The sequence below is a fragment of the Lissotriton vulgaris genome, chromosome 9, assembly GCF_964263255.1.
Source record: "Lissotriton vulgaris chromosome 9, aLisVul1.2, whole genome shotgun sequence".
In the NCBI taxonomy this organism is placed as follows: domain Eukaryota; kingdom Metazoa; phylum Chordata; class Amphibia; order Caudata; family Salamandridae; genus Lissotriton; species Lissotriton vulgaris.
In genome coordinates, this window is record NC_141697.1 from 1138613518 (window position 1) to 1138631747 (window position 18230).

The following is an 18230-nucleotide window of genomic DNA, read 5'->3' on the forward strand; positions in this document are numbered from 1 at the left end:
GGATTCAGAGGATCCTTTTGATGACTCGAGGGACGCTAGTGGCGTGGAACTGTCTCCTGAATGGGATTTGGCTTCTGTCTCTGATGTACCATCTAGGGATGTGAATCCTTACCATGTCGTTATTAAAAGGCGGTGGACTTGCTGAATATTATTTTGCCTACCGCTGAATATAAATAAAATATTCTTACTGAGGTCCTTCATTCACCTTCCTCTGTGATTGAACCAATGCTTCCATTCAATGACGCTTTGGCAGAGCCTATTTATGAAGTGTGGAAGAAACCTCTGACAGCCCCTGCCGTGTCAAGGGCGGTTGCTAGGAGATATAGGGTGGCGCCTAATGACCCAGACTTTTTGTCTACACACCCCCTGCCTGAGAGTTTGGTTGTGCAGGCTGCCTGCTCAAAGAAGTCTGCGGGTGCTTCTCCGCAGGTTCCTGGGGAAAAAGAGTCGAGAAAGCAAGATCAGGTGGCAAAGAATGTCTTCTCCTCAGCCAGCATGGTGTTAAAATCTATTAATGCAACTTGCCTGATGGGACGATACATCCATGCCTTGATGGATTCCGTGAAACAGTTGGTGCCAAAAATTCCTGAAGGGGATAGAAAGGACTTTCAGGAAGTAATTTCGGACACTCAGGCTGCTGCAAGGTAAGTGATTCAGAGTGGGCTGGACACGGCTGATTCGGTGGCGAGAATCATGGGCTCTTCGGTGGCCACTAGGAGAGCTGCATGGTTAAAGTCATCAGAATTCTCTGCAGATGCTCAGTCTGCCTTGATGGATTTGCCCTTTGATGGTTCAGGATTGTTTGGCAAGAAGGCTGACGCTGCTTTAGAACGGTTTAAAGACATCAGGGCTACAGCAAAATCTTTAGGTCATCAGACCAGAGGTACTCCTGGGAGGCGTTTTAGAGGATTTGGCAGGTCTTCCTTTCGGTCCTACAAGCCATCTCAGCAGCAGCCACAGCAGCAGCAAAATACGCTGTACAAGTCATACAGAGGCAGACAGAGAGCTCGCCCTGGAGGTCGTCAAGCCTCCTCCTCCTCCTCTTCCCCTTTCCAGCCCCCTGCCAACGCAGCAAAGCAGCCCTAGATCCGCCATTCCGGATCATGTGGGTCCAGTAGGGGGCCGGCTTACCCATTTCCTGCCAGATTGGGAATTGATTACATCAGATCTTTGGGTTCTCAATCTCGTGGAGAATGGGTATGCTCTTCCCTTTCGGGAATTTCCCCCAAATTATCCTCCTTGCCAGGGTTATTGTTCGGAGGACCACTTGCTTCTCCTGCAAGAAGAAGTCCTGGCTCTGTTGAGAAAGGGTGCGATAGGTGGTTCCAGAGCAGGAAAGGGGTCAGGGGTGCTACTCCCGGTATTTTCTGATCCCCCAAGAAGGATGGCTGACTTCGTCCAATCCTGGATCTCAGGATCTTGAACCTTTACCTGAAGCAGGAGAAGTTCAAGATGCTCACGCTTGTACAGTTTCTTCAAGCGCTGCTGGATGGTGTTGATCGATTTACAGGATGCGTATTTTTATATTCCCATCCTTAAGTCGCACAGGAAGTATCTCCGGTTCACGGTTGGGTCGCAACACTACCAGTTTGCGGTCCTTCCGTTTGGTCTTACTACTGCGCTTAGAGTCTTCACCAAGGTGATGGCTGTGGTGGCTGCGCATCTCAGAACATCAGGGGTACCGGTATTCCCGTATCTGGACGATTGGCTGATCAAAGCAGAATCTCCAGAGATAGTGCTCCATCATCTGCAAGAGACAACTCAATGTTGCACAGGTTGGGTTTTTCGATAAATGTACCCAAGTCTCACCTGGTGCCCTCCCAGCGCAACCTGTTCATAGGTGCGGTACTGGACACTACTGTGTGTCGTGCATTTCCTCCTCCTCAAAGGATTCGCGACATACAGGAAATGATTCCTTTATTTTACAATGGAGCGGTCGTTCAAGTCCTGAAGGTTCTACGTCTGCTCAGTCTGATGGCTTCTAGCATTCTGTTGGTCAACCATGCACGCTGGCACATGAGGGCACTCCAGTGGTGCCTCCGCAGGCAGTGGTAGCAGCACAGCGGAGATCTCAGGGAGTCAGTCAGGATCTCCAGAGAAACTGCGGCGGATCTGTCTTGGTGGAGCGTGGAAGGCAATCTGTCACAAGGAAAGCCTTTTCAACTACCTCCATCGGTGGCCACAGTGATAACGGATGCATCCACTCTAGGGTGGAGTGCTCATCTGGGGGATCTGGAGGTCAAGGGTCTTTGGTCTCCAGAGGAAAGGTTGCTTCACATCAACCTTCTAGAGTTGCGGGCCATACGTTTAGCACTCAAGGCCTTCCTCCCTTCCCTTCACGGTCAGTCAGTTCAAGTCCTGACGGACAACACAACCGCGATGTGGTATATCAACTAGCAGGGAGGAGTGGGGTCGCAGTGTCTCAGCAGGGAGGCTCTGCGTCTCTGGTCCTGGGTTCAGGACCATCAGATTTGTCTGATGGCAAATCATCTGGCCGGGGTTCTGAACGTACATGCCGACAGTCTCAGTCTGCGGTTCTCGGCCGACGATGAGTGGAGGCTTCACCCAGAGGTGGTTCATCACATCTTCCGGACGTGGGGAACTCCTCGGGGGGACCTGTTTGCCACTCACGAGAATGCTCACTGCCCGTTATTCTGCAGTCTCCAGTTTCAAATGCAAGGAGCACTGGGGGACGTGTTTCAGTTGAGTTGGAAATCGCAGCTCCTTTACGCGTTTCATCCCATACCCTTGATTCCTCGAGTTCTGAGGAAGATTCGCCAAGACCGGGCCCAAGTTATATTGATTGCCCCGGAATGGCCAAGAAGGGTGTGGTACACAGATCTTCTCCACCTCTCCTCGTGCCCTCCGCTCCGTCTCCCTCACAGGGCAGATCTCCTCTCCCAGATGGAGGAGCAGGTACTACACCCCCACCTCCAGACCTTACACCATCATGCCTGGAGATTGAGCGGGGAAACCTGAATTCCTTTTCTCTCCCACACGATGTGGTGGATGTCATATTATCGGCCAGGCGTGACTCCACTAAGTCCATTTATTGTTATAGATGGTCTAAATTTGTTACTTGGTGTGGGGAGAAGTCCGTAGACCCTTTAAGGGCTCGTTTGTCCAATATACTTCAATTCGCACTTTCCTTGGCCCAGCAGGGTTTTGCGGTGGCAACTATCAAAGGTTATCTATCGGCCTTATCGGCTTTCCTTTGTCTGCCGGACCAGCCCTATTTGTTTAAATCTCCTATTGTATTGCGTTTCATTAAGGGCCTTACCAATAAATTTCCTCCTCCACCTTTTATTGTGCCTCAGTGGGACTTGAACCTTGTTCTAACGTTTTTGATGGGTTCGCCTTTCGAACCTTTACACAAGTGTCCCTTGAGACTTTTGTCTTTTAAGACTATTTTTCTGGTAGCAATTACCTCGGCAAGGAGGGTAAGTGAGCTTCAGGCTCTTAGTTCAAAGCCCCCATTTTTGTCCATTCATGCTGAATGAATGGCTCTCAGGACCAGGGCTGCTTTTCTGCCGAAGGTGGTAACTCCTTTCCATCCGGGGCAGTCCATTACCCTCCCTACCTTTTATCCTCCCCCTCACCCTTCCAAGGAGGAGGAGAGACTTCACCGCTTGGACCCTAAGAGGGCGGTGAGCTTTTACCTGGACAGGACAAGAGAGTTCAGGTTGGATGACCAGCTGTTTGTCGGATTTGCTGGCTGCATGAAGGGGAAAGCGGTGCACAAGCGCACGCTCTCGAGATGGATCATACTATGCATCAAGATCTGCTACTCCCTGGCGGGTAAGGAACCTCCAGAGGGTATAAGGGCTCATTCTACTAGAACTAAATATTCAACATCTGCTCTGTCTAGAGGTGTACCTGTTGAGGATATTTGCAGAGTGGCAACTTGGGCCTCCCTCCACACTTTCGCAAAGCATTACTGCTTGGATACCGAAGTGAGGAGGGACGGCCACTTTCCGCGCTCTGTCCTCCAAGATTTTCTGGTATAGGAGAGTGGACACCCTCCTCCGGGAGTGGGGAATGCTGTGGACTCTATTCACAAGGTGAGAAATCCACTGGCAGATGTATCTATCAGAAGAACAAGTTACTTACCTTCGTTAAAGCTTTTTCTGGTAGATACAGTATCTGCCTGTGGATTCCTCACTGACCCAACCGCCTCCCTGTTGTCCTCTCTTCTATACCTGAGTTTATTGTAATGTAAATATTTTTATTGTCAAGGAAATGTTTTATTTCAATAGCATTCCTGTATTTGCTTCACACTGTGTGTGTTATCTTGACTTTTGTGTACTGTGTATACTGTGTATATATCTACTGTCATCGGTCCGTCCGTGTGCCTCGAAGGCACGGAAAAAGGGAGGAACTGATGTCATCACGCCGGCGTGGGCATATTATGGTGTCGGTGACGTCAGCGGAGTCGCGCGCGATGCCGTGCCTCTATGACGTCGTCCACGTCGGCGCGAAGGTACAAAAAGAATTTCCGAATGTTGCTGACGCAAGGGGGATATTCACAAGGTGACGAATCCACAGGCAGATACTGTATCTACCAGAAAAAGCGTTACCGAAGGTAAGTAACTTGTTTGTTGCAAACTCAAACATACTTCCTCAACGAACTAGTCCCAGGCACTCTTTCCAACCCTGGACAACACAAGCCTTGGTTACCATTCTGGACCATCTAAAAGCAGCCTCCTATAATGCAAACCTCATTCTATCATTCATGTCCTGAAGCCCGTACATCCAACCTGTGCATTATCAACACCTCTCTTCTCACAAGTATTGTCCCCTACTCCTGGAGACTGGTAAAATCTGCCTCTGCTCAAAAATCTCAATCTAAACCCAGCTGTGTTCTGCCACTATCCCCCTCTTAACATGCCTTTCCTTACTAGAGAAAATTCTTGAAAGGGCATTTGTTATTCAGCTTCAAGAGCAAAATGATCTTCACAATCTCCTCCAAACTACCAATCTGGATTTCACTCTGCTGCAGTACAATGCCACTGCCTACATATGAATGATGTTCTACCAATCACTGATTATATTGATCCCCATGCATGTCTCCCAGTGATTCTGTTGACTAGCAAGTCTCAATTGACAATCTGAATTTATGTGCTGACATCATGGAAGCTGTTTTTAAATTGTTCATCTCATGCCTCTCTGGCAGAAATCCATTTTTATTAATGAAACATTCAGATCACCATCTATTCTATATTCTGCCTCTCACGTGGTTCAACTTGCACTGGGAGATACTGGGAGTACTACTTCCAAAAAGATACTGTCAGACACCAATACTCTAATGATACTCGCCTATACGTTAAAGAGAAGTCAGCTAACAGCATCCATAAGCTCAGATCCTGTTTGGACATCATTAAAACCTGGATTTCTACAGCTTATCAGAAACTCTATCCAACATAAACAAAGTTTGTCCACCTAAACAGGGAACCATTAAGCCCTTTATTCAGGACTGACTCAATAGTATGTATTGATATGCATTTTCACCTGCCATTAATTTCTCTGCAAAATCCCTAGGTTTTCATATTGACCATTTTCTGTGCTTCAAAGACCATATCAAGAAAAAAGCATTTGAGGTGACCATATTATCGCAAATTAAGTGAGGCAACACACTTCAAAATGATCTTGCAGGGGCATTGACACCAATCAAACGCATTCTTCATTCAGCGGCTCAATGAATCTTTAACCAAAGAAAGTTCAAGCACATGTGCCTTGCTTAACAGAAATGCATTGGCTCCCACCCCCTGGCAGAGTACACTGCAAAATGTGCTTGGAGCAATCAATAGATCACCTGAGTAAACCAGGGAACTTTGCCCTAAACTGAATGGGGCCTATTCCAAAAGTACATGTTGTAGTACATTTAGTAGTACTAAATAAAAATTAGTTTTCAGAATTTTATTTTTTTACATTTCTTTTTATTGTCAACAAAACAACAGCACAGATTTCCATTTTTACTCTTAATACATCAAAGTAATTCGCAGTGTGGTACATACGGTGTAGCATTGTCATAACAGTTCTGATTCGGCCAGCATCCCCTAGAACATTAGTCGTCTGACTCGTCCGGGTATAATTGCAATGGCAGCTCGGGTGGCACACAGATGTTACCTCTGTATTCATTCCAATTCCCTCACACTTTCATCCATTTTTTGGGGCATCCCCTTGACGTATACACTGTTTGCTCCCTAAACATGCACCAATCCATATCTTCTTCCCACTCCCTCAGTGTTGGAACAGTCTACACTCCCCACTTTCTAGCAATATTCCTCTTGGCAACCATCAAACCCAGCATCACCCAGGTTTCTCCTTATTCCTCAAGTCCGTTGGCTCCCATATGTGTAATAGACACTGTTTGGCATCTGCCACCACAGGTTTTCCCATAGCCACCCCATACTTGACGTTACTCTGTTCTAATATCCGCTGATATGAGGGCATTCCCACATTATATGCCCTGTGACATAGATTCTGTGCAATATGTTTAGCTGTACCAGCTTTAATTTAGAGGATATTGCCCCTTCCCTTTGGGATGCCAGTGCTTCTATCCACTCCTCTTCATCTAATTCTGCTAAGTGGCGTTCCCATGTTGTGCGTAGTTGTGGAAGTCGGTCAGGTGCATGAATTTTCAGCTTAGAATAGGTTAGGGAAATGGCCTTCTGGGGCATGTACCCATCCAGGAGTCTATCCTCGGGTGAGGACTCAGGAGGGTTTTCACCTTTTGGGATCGCTACTTGGAGCGCGTGCCGCACCTGCATATAGCGGAACCGCTTGGTGTCAGCTAACTCGTAACTCTGCTGGATAGTCGAGAAAGGTACCACCCCTCCCTTAACCCAAAGGTCACCTATCCGTGAGATCCCTATTGTATCCCATCTATCAAATCCCTTCGTTCTCCAGAGGGAACCCAGTATTTCAGAATCCCACAGTGGGGCTGCCCGCGTTATTGTCTTTGCCCACCCCATACTCCTCTGAAACAAGTGCCACACCTGCAGGAGTGCCATGTGGGACCAGTTAGGTGAAATTGCGTGGGCTTTGAATACAACACCTGTGTATGATTGCATATCCCGGATCATTCAGGGGCCAGTTTTCAGAATTTTATATTAAAAAAGAAATTCCCACTTAACATTACAAAAAACATTTTTTATGATTAATTAATAATTATTAAATATTAAAGTGACATAGAATTTATTAAAAGTAATTTAATTATATTATAATCAAAATTAATGTTACATTAATTTATAAAGTCTAAAAAGCTTGTTAAAATAGTTTGCAGTTAAATAATAAATGTTTTTATTTTTACACTTTTTGTATATTTTTAACTCTTCCAAATATTTTCATTTAATTTAACTTTATTTCCCATGGGATTTTATTTAAAGTTCCTACCCCCATTATTTTTTATGGAAGGGTGCTGAAGTGTCAGAGCATGCCCATGGGAGTACTGGACATACTTACTACTGCTGCTATTCTGGCAGTAGTAACTTACACTTGTAAATTTGTCTCCACCTCCTTTTACAGGGGAGGAGATGTGTAAGTCTACTCTTTTGAGTAACTTTACGTTCAGATTTTGTGAATAGCCAAAAGTAGTAAAATTACTCAAAAGTATAAGAGTAAATGATTTGTTTAAATTACTAACAAGTGTAAGACACCTTGGTGAATAACCCCAGGTGGATCTGGTAGTATACACACTACTGGAGCAAATGCCCGTTAAGGCTGTAAGTCCAACGGGCTCACAAGGAACACATACAATAACATGATATCTTACATTCGGTACCAGACTGATTTGAACCTCAGACATTAATGAATCAACTTCATTTATACTAGACACAGCTATCTCAAATAGTATCCTTGAGCATCAATCTAGAAGAACCAGATACATAAAGGATAGATCAAACAGCCAGATTTTAAGTGCTTTTTGAAAAGAACAAATGCATGCTATTGTTGCGGATGGAAATGGGTAAGGTGTACCAGTACTTGGCAGATAAGCAATGAGCCACCAAATCAAAGCAGTATCCTCATCCTGTTTTCACATGCTCCACCTCGTTCAAAAGGCTTTCCAGAATCCAGAAAGACAGTCGCCATGCCCTCATCACCAGTAGACTGGACTACATCAAAGCACCCTGCTGGTGTGACCCAGAAACAGAATGTCCAAAACGCCGCAGCCAGACTGGTCCTCGACATCCCCGCCAAAACCACATCTCCAACAACTCCACTCTATTCCTATCAACAAGAGAATCACCTTCAAGCTCATCACACATTCCTATAAAGCTCTCCACCACGCAGGACCAGAATATCTGAACCACCGCCTCCCCTTCCACACACCCGCCAGACAACTCCGCCCTTCCCAACTTGCCCTGGCCTCCGTCCCACGGATCCACAAGACCAGAACCAGAAGAAGATCCTTCTCCTACCTTGCTGCTAGGATCTGGAGCACCCTGCCCCTCCACCTCAGGCAATCTGCATTGTTGACACAGTTTAGGAGGGACCTCAAGACCTGGCTCTTCGACTGAACACCCACACCCTGATGGATCAGCAGCCCCCTCCTCCCCAGCACCTTGTGACCCTAGTGGGTGCATAGCCTCACTTTACAAACCACTGATTGATTGATTGATAAGTAAGAATAGCACTTACCAATTGCTTGAGCATGTTTGCTAAAGGTCCTGGTGGGATCTTGGCGATTGAATCTCTGACATATAGAGAAGCCGTACACTGACTTGCCCCATGCTACACATATGCAGGCTTTTGAATGTTATTCTTTTTGTGCATCAAAAAAGTAGTGCAACTCACAGAGATGCTCAATAATATGCTCCCTCCAAGATTATCCTTGAATTAAATTTGCTGCAGCCTTCTGTGCAAATTGCTGCCAGTGGAGCATACATTCGGGCAAATGGAGGTAGATTTTATTGCTACCGTCTTTGCAAGATGAATCAATAGTGCAAGCAGCAACCTGACTAGTGAATGGTGGGATAACAAGGAAGGTTTTTCCACAAAGAGTACGTAGCTAGAAAACAGGAAGTCATCACATTTGGAATCAAATATTTGTTTAAAATTCAAGGAGCCAACAAAACAATACCCAGATTTCTGGCTTGATTCACGAACATGTTGATAATTCATATAGGAAGACCAGCAAGAAGCATTCCAAATGTGATTGGCTTCATTAAGAACAACTAGGTCTGTGTAATGGCTGCACTGCGGCTTTGAAGCATGTGGATTAAAATAGCGCACATGTAGTCGTGGAAATGCAGTTGCATTATCCCAGACTCCACTTTAAAGATCAGATGTATATTATCAATATAGCAATAACATTGGGATCCAAAAGATCCAATAAGGGTAGTCAACGGACTTTTGTGATGATGAATAAGTTGAGGCTCACATTAAATTATTGAGATGCGTAACATGGAAGTTCTCTAAATTTGGAGTGGTAATGCGGAAGGACAATTATCTGTTCAAGACTCCTCATGAATGATGTAACGTAGCGAAGCGCCAATTATCTCTTAGACAGAACAGTAGGGTGGGAGACCTTATCAACAGCCACTGTGAGACCCATAAAGATTCCAAGCGTGCGCCTTGAGTGGTAGAATTCAAGAGTCATCTCAACACCTACTTGTTCATGATTTACATACCATCTTAGACCTTATCCCTTTGGTCTCTATTCGTAACCCTATTGTGATGTTGTTTTTTTTTTATTTCTAGGATTTATTGTCCTGAGTTCTAGCTTTAAACATACCTGTGTGAATCTATCTTTATATGTTGGTGATGTGTCTGATTTCTCTGAAATGCCCTTTGCGGCCCTCGGGTAAAGTTAATATATTTTAAAATCCCCAAATAAAATTCTAAATAAAAAGGCACAGCACAATATGAGTTTTCAGTAAAACAAAAAATATATACTTATTTTGCTTATGTATTCTGTTTAGATGTGTCTGAGTGACAATGAACCGATTTGTGGCACCTGTAAGATTTTTGGAAATCATGAACCACATAAAGTTGCCAAACTTTCTGAGATCTACGCAGCACGAAAACTTCACTTCACAGAGGATATTCAGTTGGTATTCAAGAAGTCTGAAAGCACAGTAAAAGCAATCAAGGTAGAAAGACTAAAGTCCTCTGTGTACAGTTTGCGGGAATGTGTATTGTCTGATAATTGATGCTGTCCCACAGCTGCCTTCATTTGCTTTGAAAGTATTGCCTTTAACCTAGCTTTAAATACAGGGTTACACAGACATTGTGTGTCATGATACTTTTCCAATGTGCAGTTTTTACTGGTGCTAATGGGCACGGTTGGTTAAGCTGTGATACAATATCACTGCATTTGTCATGCGGCAAAACCACAAAAACATTGAATTTAAAAAATAACCTGCGTTTTTCCATATTTATCACCACTTCATACATTTCCTTGGCACTCTAAGGACCTCATTATTTGTACATTCTGAATTCTGTTAGACTCATTTTACAACAGAAATTACCTTTCAAGATGAGGAATAACCTTTGTATTCCAAGTTTTTCATTACAAAATGGGGAAATTGGTATTACAGTACAACACTTAAATATAAAATACACGTAATTTTTTTTTTCAAACAGTAGCCTTACCTTACCCGAAGAAGTAGAATCCTGCTGGTGTTGTCCTCTATGTCGTTCTGAAGAAACAGAAAAAAATACTTTACAATAGAGTTATTTAAAAAAATGGTGGAACTATAAAAATAAGAAAAATACTTTCAATAGATTGCCAACAATCTATAAAATATATTATAAACCATAGAATTCTGCAACAAGTGTCCACCTCCACCTAGGGTGTTGGTGCTACGCCCACGGATCCTGTCGTATATGCATACAGGTTCCCCCCACATATGAAATATTGAAAGATGATGGCACTCTAGGATAGTTTCAAAATCTTTATTTTTTGTTTTTTTTGTTTTACAAATGGTGACACGTTTTAGCATGCCTTTCTCAAACCAGAATCAGTCTGTCCACTTGTCCTGGAAATAAATGTTACAGTTTATACAAGACACATGTATAGTCCGTTTCATAGCTCCTCACTCGAATTCCACTCCTGAGCATCATAAAATTCCAGTATGTAAATGTTATTTCACGTTTTATTTTGTAAGGAATTGTCGAGGTAAAATCACTGTTTCTCATTATTGGTTTCATATATACATAGCAAAATGTTTTTGTAAATATCAGATGATAATAGATATCACCCGGATTACATTAAATATTTCAACATACCCATTTTTGAGCCCCTTGTTATGATCAACTCAAAGTGAAACAAGCATTGGCATAGCCAATAGGTCTCGCTTTTTGGACCCTATAAGTATTTAGTTATGCAGCAGAATATCCTTGGTGCAACAACACCAACTGTTGCATGGCTAAGCACTTATAAGGTCCCAAATGCGAGACCTATTGGCTATGCCAATGCTTGATAAGATATTTTTTGTCTTTCTGATTCTAGACTTTCTTTCTATAGTCTTTTATGCTTGTTCTATGAAAAAGACAAAGTTGCTCATAAAACATTAGCCCAGAATCACATGACGATGCTTCTGAGGTAGCAGAATTTCCAATAAGGAACTGGAGCAGCTTTCTTTCCCAATTTACCAGGGGTTCCAGAAAAGGAACAGCAGGCTGCAAAGAAACGTCTGCTTGACAACTATCACACACTCATGTGATCATGCACCCCGCAGGCCGTACTTTGAGTACCAATGGTCTAAGGTGACCATGCCTCCAAGATTTCTCAGGACAGTTCTGCTTTTATGGGGTCTGTCCTGGTGTCCAAACACTTTAGACAATTTTAAAAATTAGTCCCTGTTTTTGGAAGCAAGTCAAGTGCTCCTCCAATGCAGCACTAGAATGTTAAAGATACGTTCATTTTCACAGGTGTAAAGTAATTCATCCTGCTTCAGACAGAGCAGGAATTCAGTTCATGCTACCAGTGGATGGGGGAAGGTGACTCGGGCAGACAGGAGGTCATGCCATCTTGCCTTAGATAATGTTTGGTTAATGAACAGTTCAAAAGAACAACCAAATTCAACGTTCAGAATGAATCTGTGTCAGGCACAGTTATGCAGGATACACCAGGTGCAAAATCCATTATTTATTGAAGTGCCAAGTATAGTGTCTAGCTGAAAATAAGTTAAATCTAAATGTAAAAGTACCTGAGACTAAATCTTTTTGAATGATTTTGAACTGTAATATTCAGTCAGAACAGCTTTCACAGTGTTTAAAAGTCACTAAAACACAATAAATATGAATATATATATATATATATATGTGTGTGTGTGTGTGTGTGTGTGTGTGTGGGTGTGCGTGCGTGTGTGCATGTGTGTCAGTGTGTGTGTGTATTATATGACCTGTCACCCTTTAATCCTACTTCTAAGTCTGACCTTGCTTTTCTAAATCTGCCCACCCTAGTGCAGTCCCACTTACTCGTGGCTAACATATTGATCAAGTACTACTGCTTGTAAACCTCTTTATCTGTTGCTCACATAAGGTTCGTGATAGGTGCTACGTCAAGCCAGCCCTAAAGAGACACGCACAGGTCTGATGCTGGAATAGAAAGTTATACAACGAATCTGTGTACCCTGCGTTCTATCTCACGGTATAGAAAACTAGTGGAAAAGTAAATAAATAAATAAACACATGCACTTTCCACACCACAGCTGATGCATCATGTAGTCGTTGTGTGTGTGTGTGTTCTGTGTGCGCCGTGCCTGTCTCCCTGCCTCTCTCTATTCTTGGGTGGGGGGTGAAGGGAAAACTTTAACCGGCAGCTTAACCTGAGCAGAGGGTGCTCCCTCGGCCAGGCAGGGATGGGGAGCAGTGAGAGTAAATCTTCCCTCATCACTGGCAGGAATGTGCCTATGGGCTCTGCCTTAACCCCCCTCCCCACCTGGGCTAATCCATGACGTATTTGCTCTCCGCCATGGGTACCATTCTCCAGTGTTTACACTGGGGGCTGGTGTCTAATAGTTAACAAGCATTGGCTGCAGCTTTTGGCTCCAGTTTACTGGCGGGGGCGCCCCTCAGAGGAGCCCCGCCTCAGTAAAGTGCTCTCCGGTGCGCGCAAAGGTCACCAAGGCGCATGGTGCACCTGATGAAGAGGGAGGGGGAGCAGGGAGGGGGTACTGAGAGCAGAGAGAGAGGGGGTGGAGGAGCATGGCTTAATGAGCCATTACAAATGCCAATGGCCTGTGCATGTTCACGCACGCGTGACGGCACGCTGGTGGCTGGCAAAAGGCTTTGGTAACACTTTCAAAAGCCAGTTTCTAAATGTCTCGCAGGCCAGCGCATGCGCTGGCTCTAGCGAGGCCTAACAAAATGATAATATGATTATTCCAGGGGATCTAATGACACTAGGCAAGGCATCTTTAACAATCTCATATGTGTTACTCCAATGGCATATTCGAAGAAGAATAAGTAACCATATATTATTTCAAATAGGGAAGGACAATCTACATGCCAAAGTTAAATGCTTATATTTTTATGAATATTATGGATCCTGTGGCTCTCAAATATTAGGGGTATTTTTGGTTTAAAAAGATTGCAGTTCATGGCCATCAGTTTACTTAGTACCTTTTCCCCAATCTGTAAAATGTTTGTATCAGTAAACGGCAATTCTGCTAAATTACAAGAATAATAAATAATTGTGTTTTTTTTTAAATTACAGCGATTGTGATTTTCTGAACAACGATGCAATTTTAAAACATTGTAAACTGTAATGGATTGTACCATTTACATTTTTTTCACAGACTGGGATCACTTAAAATAAATAAGGGAAATACATGAAAAGATTGAAAATGTTTTGGAGGCCCTTGTTAGTTCTTAAACTTCTAGAATCATGGATGTGAACCATTTTCATCTGCATGCTGAACCTGTTGCACAAGAAAGTCAATATTTCTAAAGCTATCTCATTCAGCAGTATGTCTATCTATGATCACACATTCTTTGAGTTAGCTTAACACTCATACAGCCAGATTCATCAATGTCAAATTCTGCGAATTCTAAATTGCGAGAAAAAGCGAATCGCAATTTAGAAATTGCAGAATGGCATTCATGAATATTTGCGATTAAAAAAAAGCGATTCGCAATCGGCCGCAATCGGCGATTGCGAGTCACCATTAATCGGTAAATATTCACAGAACCGGCCAATACACGTGTTGAAATTGCGATCTCGCAATTACCGAAATCGCAAATTGCGATCTCGCTAACTGCAAGATCGCAACAAGCATTGGAAATGCAATAGGTCTCGCATCATTAGAGTTAGTGCTTTTAGAATTGTTTATGGGGTTTTTTTTGTAAATCTTTAGCATTTTTGTTTCCTGTAGCCAATGCTAAAGAATTACAAATAAAAAAAGCCATAACAAGAGAAATGTTGTTGGAAATCTCATTGGTAGAAAGTGCACGGGCAGTATTGCTTTCGAAGGGAGTATACTATATAATAACGTTACAAGACAATGTCCCAAGCCTTCACGCAGAAGCACGCAGATTTGATAGTGGCCAATTTAATTTCTCAAACACCTGCTCCTCTTTGCAACTGCTTAAGCATATTTTACCTCACTTATTGGCCACCTTTGATAAAAATCCGATTCCGCCGTCAAAGTAACGCTCCCGTCTTGTCATTAAAGTGCGTGTTCAATGAAATGCTAACATTTCGCGGTTCAATGTCAGACAGAGGCAAGCTAATCTGCCTCAAAGTCATGTTTTATACACACGATTACAAATGGAGCCTTCCTCCCGCTCGGCAGAAAAGCAATCTCAAATCCCCCATCTCTTAAGTATATTCCGAGCAACGGCGACCTGTTCTTTCAGCATTACTGAACCAAGAGATGAAATATGATTGCACCGGGCAGAGATATTGTAAAGGAAAGCCGCCGCACCTCTTGTTTGCATCGTATCAAAGCACCTTCTTAAGGATTAGCGCGCTAAGGCGCCGGGGTGCTTCACTTGTAAAATAAGCACCGTTCAATGCGAGTGGCACTAAGTTAAATTCATGTTCCCAGCTGCAAACAATCCATTTACTTCCCAGCGCCCGAACATGGCACCATTATGATATAAAAAAAAAGAAGTATACTACCTGGAGAAGGAACATATTGCGTCTTGAGAGTAGGAGGAGGAGGAGGGGGGAGGAGAGTAGGGGAGGCACGGCCTAGCGGCCGTGCAACCAAGAAGTGAAGAGACAAGACGGAGGGAAGGCAGAGAAGGGGAGGGGGGAGGAGAAATGCGACACGGCGGGCAGGGGAGGGGGCGGAGCGGGGAGAGGGTGTGAAAGCAGCAGGGGCCTGGAGTGCGGCTGAGGGAACTGAAGAAATGCGACACGACAGGCAGGGGAGGGGGCGGAGCGGGGGTGTGGGTGGAGTGCGCCTGAGGGAAAATACATGCAAGGCAGGCGGCTGGGGGCATGTGCACGCGCTTTTAAGCTCAATGCGTATGCGCATTGAGCTTGAATTTCATGGGCACTGCAAGGAATCGCCACGATTCCTTGCAAGTTGGTTAAAGACTGTTTAAGCCCCCATAGTCTCGCAAGCTCGATGCGCATGCGCATCGGCAGGCGAGACCTAAAAAACACAAAGGGGGGGCAACAGAGGGTAGTCCCGTCTAGCAACCCTACCAACTGCAAACGGTTCAGACATGCAGTTCCCTAGTTACAGGGTCCGTGTAGGACAGTTTTACTAGGTGTAGAAAGAGGGCCCAAAACCAAAGTGATGGAGGATCTCAAAGAGGTAGCTCAAATTAAGCGCATCAAATGCTTTCTCGAGATCCAAGATCAAGGCGGCCTGCTTCTGGGCATAATTGTGGGGCTACATCCATGAGTCCATAGAGCCTACGGATGTTACTGCAGGAACTCCGACCTGGAACGAAAACATTCTGGTCCGGGTGGATCAGAAGCATCAGGACTCCATGCAGAGGGTCAGCTAGGACCTTACTGAGGATCTTGTAACAGCATTGAGAATGGCAATTGGTCTTTAGGATGAATGATGAATGGGGTCCTTCTGTGGCTTCAGTATGGGTACCAAAGAGGCTTTCCAGTGAGACCAAGGCAGAGTACCTGTCTCTGGAGACTTTTGGAATACCTGTGAAGGCATATAAGGCATGCTATGAAGAGTGGAGCAAGTTGAGGGATTGAGTCATTCACAAAGGCGTTGGCTGGCTGATAGCCTCAATGACGAGGACAAAGTCTCAGTCCATGCCGCAGTGGACTGGATACTGGTCAGCAGTGCGTCGCTAAGGTGTGTAGGAGGTCCTCGAAAGGGTGGACTCCGAGCAGCGGTAGGAAGGGAGTTCAGTGACAGGGGACATGACGTAAGGGTTGCCCCCAATCTACGGCAGAGATCATCAGGGAGAGCTAAGTGACAGGTTAAGGCTCTCCGCTCTCCAGGGTCTCTGTACGTGAGTTACTCAGTGTGCTTTTCACATAAGATCATCAGCTGTTTGTGGTGTCATGAGAAGGGGACCCCTTCTGAGCACAGGGCATGGACGGAGTCTGTGAGAGGTCTTCAGAGGGGCCAAAGGGGGGGTCCAGCTTGTATAGTAACTTAAATATTTCTTCCATCTAGTCTGGTGCAGTAGTTTTGCTCTTCTAAAGTTTTATGGCCTAGTTTGAATGAAGCGGCATGGTGAGAACAACTGTACTACACAGAAGTCATCTATGTACAGTTATGTAACCCAAAGGATGGAACAATACTTGGGCATTCAAGATGTGAGAAAGATTAGTGAATAGGTCTGTGGAACTCCACTGCTGTGAATGTTTAAATAACATGATTGTCCCTTCTGGTGGTCTCATTGTTTCCTATCCTGAGTGAAACACTTGGAAGGAGAAAGCAAGCTCTGAAAAAACACCTGAACAACAGCTCTCCTCACTGACCCTTGTGCAAATAGACATGGGTGAAATCACTGACCTTACCATGCTTCTGGGTTCCATCACGAACTGAAGCATGGAGAGCAATAGTAGTTTCTCAGTTAGCCCTATCCGACATCACTAGATGATGACAATGGTAAAGAATTGCTCAGGCTGGAGGAAGGAAAGTTTCATAATAATAAGGATGATGTATACCACCTTCACCAGGGTCCTTGGAGGACCCCCTTAATGTATAAGAAGTCCACAGCATAACTTTAACAGTAAAGAAGGAAGACAGTTTGTTAGGATGCGCCAATCTAAACAAATTGATAGCCCATATTTTAGGAAGAATTAGTAAGTCACAGAGTTATGTCATAGAAAAATCTTTCCGAGTCATATTCCAAAACATAACTTGGTATCAAAGTGGAAAGTTTTGACACAAAAATGAAGTGGCCTGCCAATATATCATCTCAACAGGAGGCGCTTGGGGATAATGCAATGGTATCACAGAAGTTTCCAGCAAATTTGCCTCCGCAATCATAACATAAAAAACGACACCCAGTATCTTTAGGGCTTAAAGTGATGAATATATACAAATGAACATAATCTACAAACTTCTACTGCACTACATACAGTTGGGGTAGAAAAAAAAGGTAAGTGGTGCACGTGAGTTGTGATACACTGTGACTACACAGGCGGGCATAAAGTACACCCATGAAGTGAGTCCTAAAGTTATCACAGTTGAAATAGGATAATCATCATGAATAGATCAGTACGAGATGGGTAGACATACTGGACTGTGGGGTGAATTATCAGAGTGGAGAGCAGTAAAGGAGAGGGGCGCTGTCTGGTTACAGAAAGCTTAGCTGCTTCCCTCTAGACGCCAACACAATGTAACAGAAAACGCCCTGGCTGACCCCATTAGCAGCACACCCAAGTGTGGTTTGCTAACATGCACAACTTTGTCTCCCCACTCACTGGTACTTAATGGACCCAATTACAACGCGAGTACTTGACTTGTCTATGCAGTAGCACGTGCGCCCTATGCAGGCCAAGAAATTGCAGCCCTAAAAGTTATAGAGCAGAACAATGTCAGGGGAGAGGGCGCATAGCACCACGAGGGATCTCATGAAAGTGGCCAGAAGAACAACTGCTCTCCAGCAAAAACACTAATTTGACACGAGCAGTGGGTCCAGAGCATAAAGCTCAATGTAGCATCTCGCAACATTCAAGAGACCATGCAGAGCGCAGTACGGTTATAAACGCAAACCTTGATTAGCGTACACCTTTTAACCCTATTAGTGCCCATTGAAAATCCTTCAGTGCTAAGCCATTTAATGACTTTTTGGAGTGCTTTGCTTTAACATGCTGTAGTTTGTGTAATTATGATTATAAT

At 44.2% G+C, this 18230-nt stretch overlaps 1 pseudogene; it reads left to right on the forward strand.

Moving 5' to 3' along the window:
• The window catches only part of LOC147692917 (E3 ubiquitin-protein ligase TRIM63-like), a 160714-nt pseudogene that overhangs the window by 79918 nt on the left and 62566 nt on the right, over window positions 1-18230 (forward strand).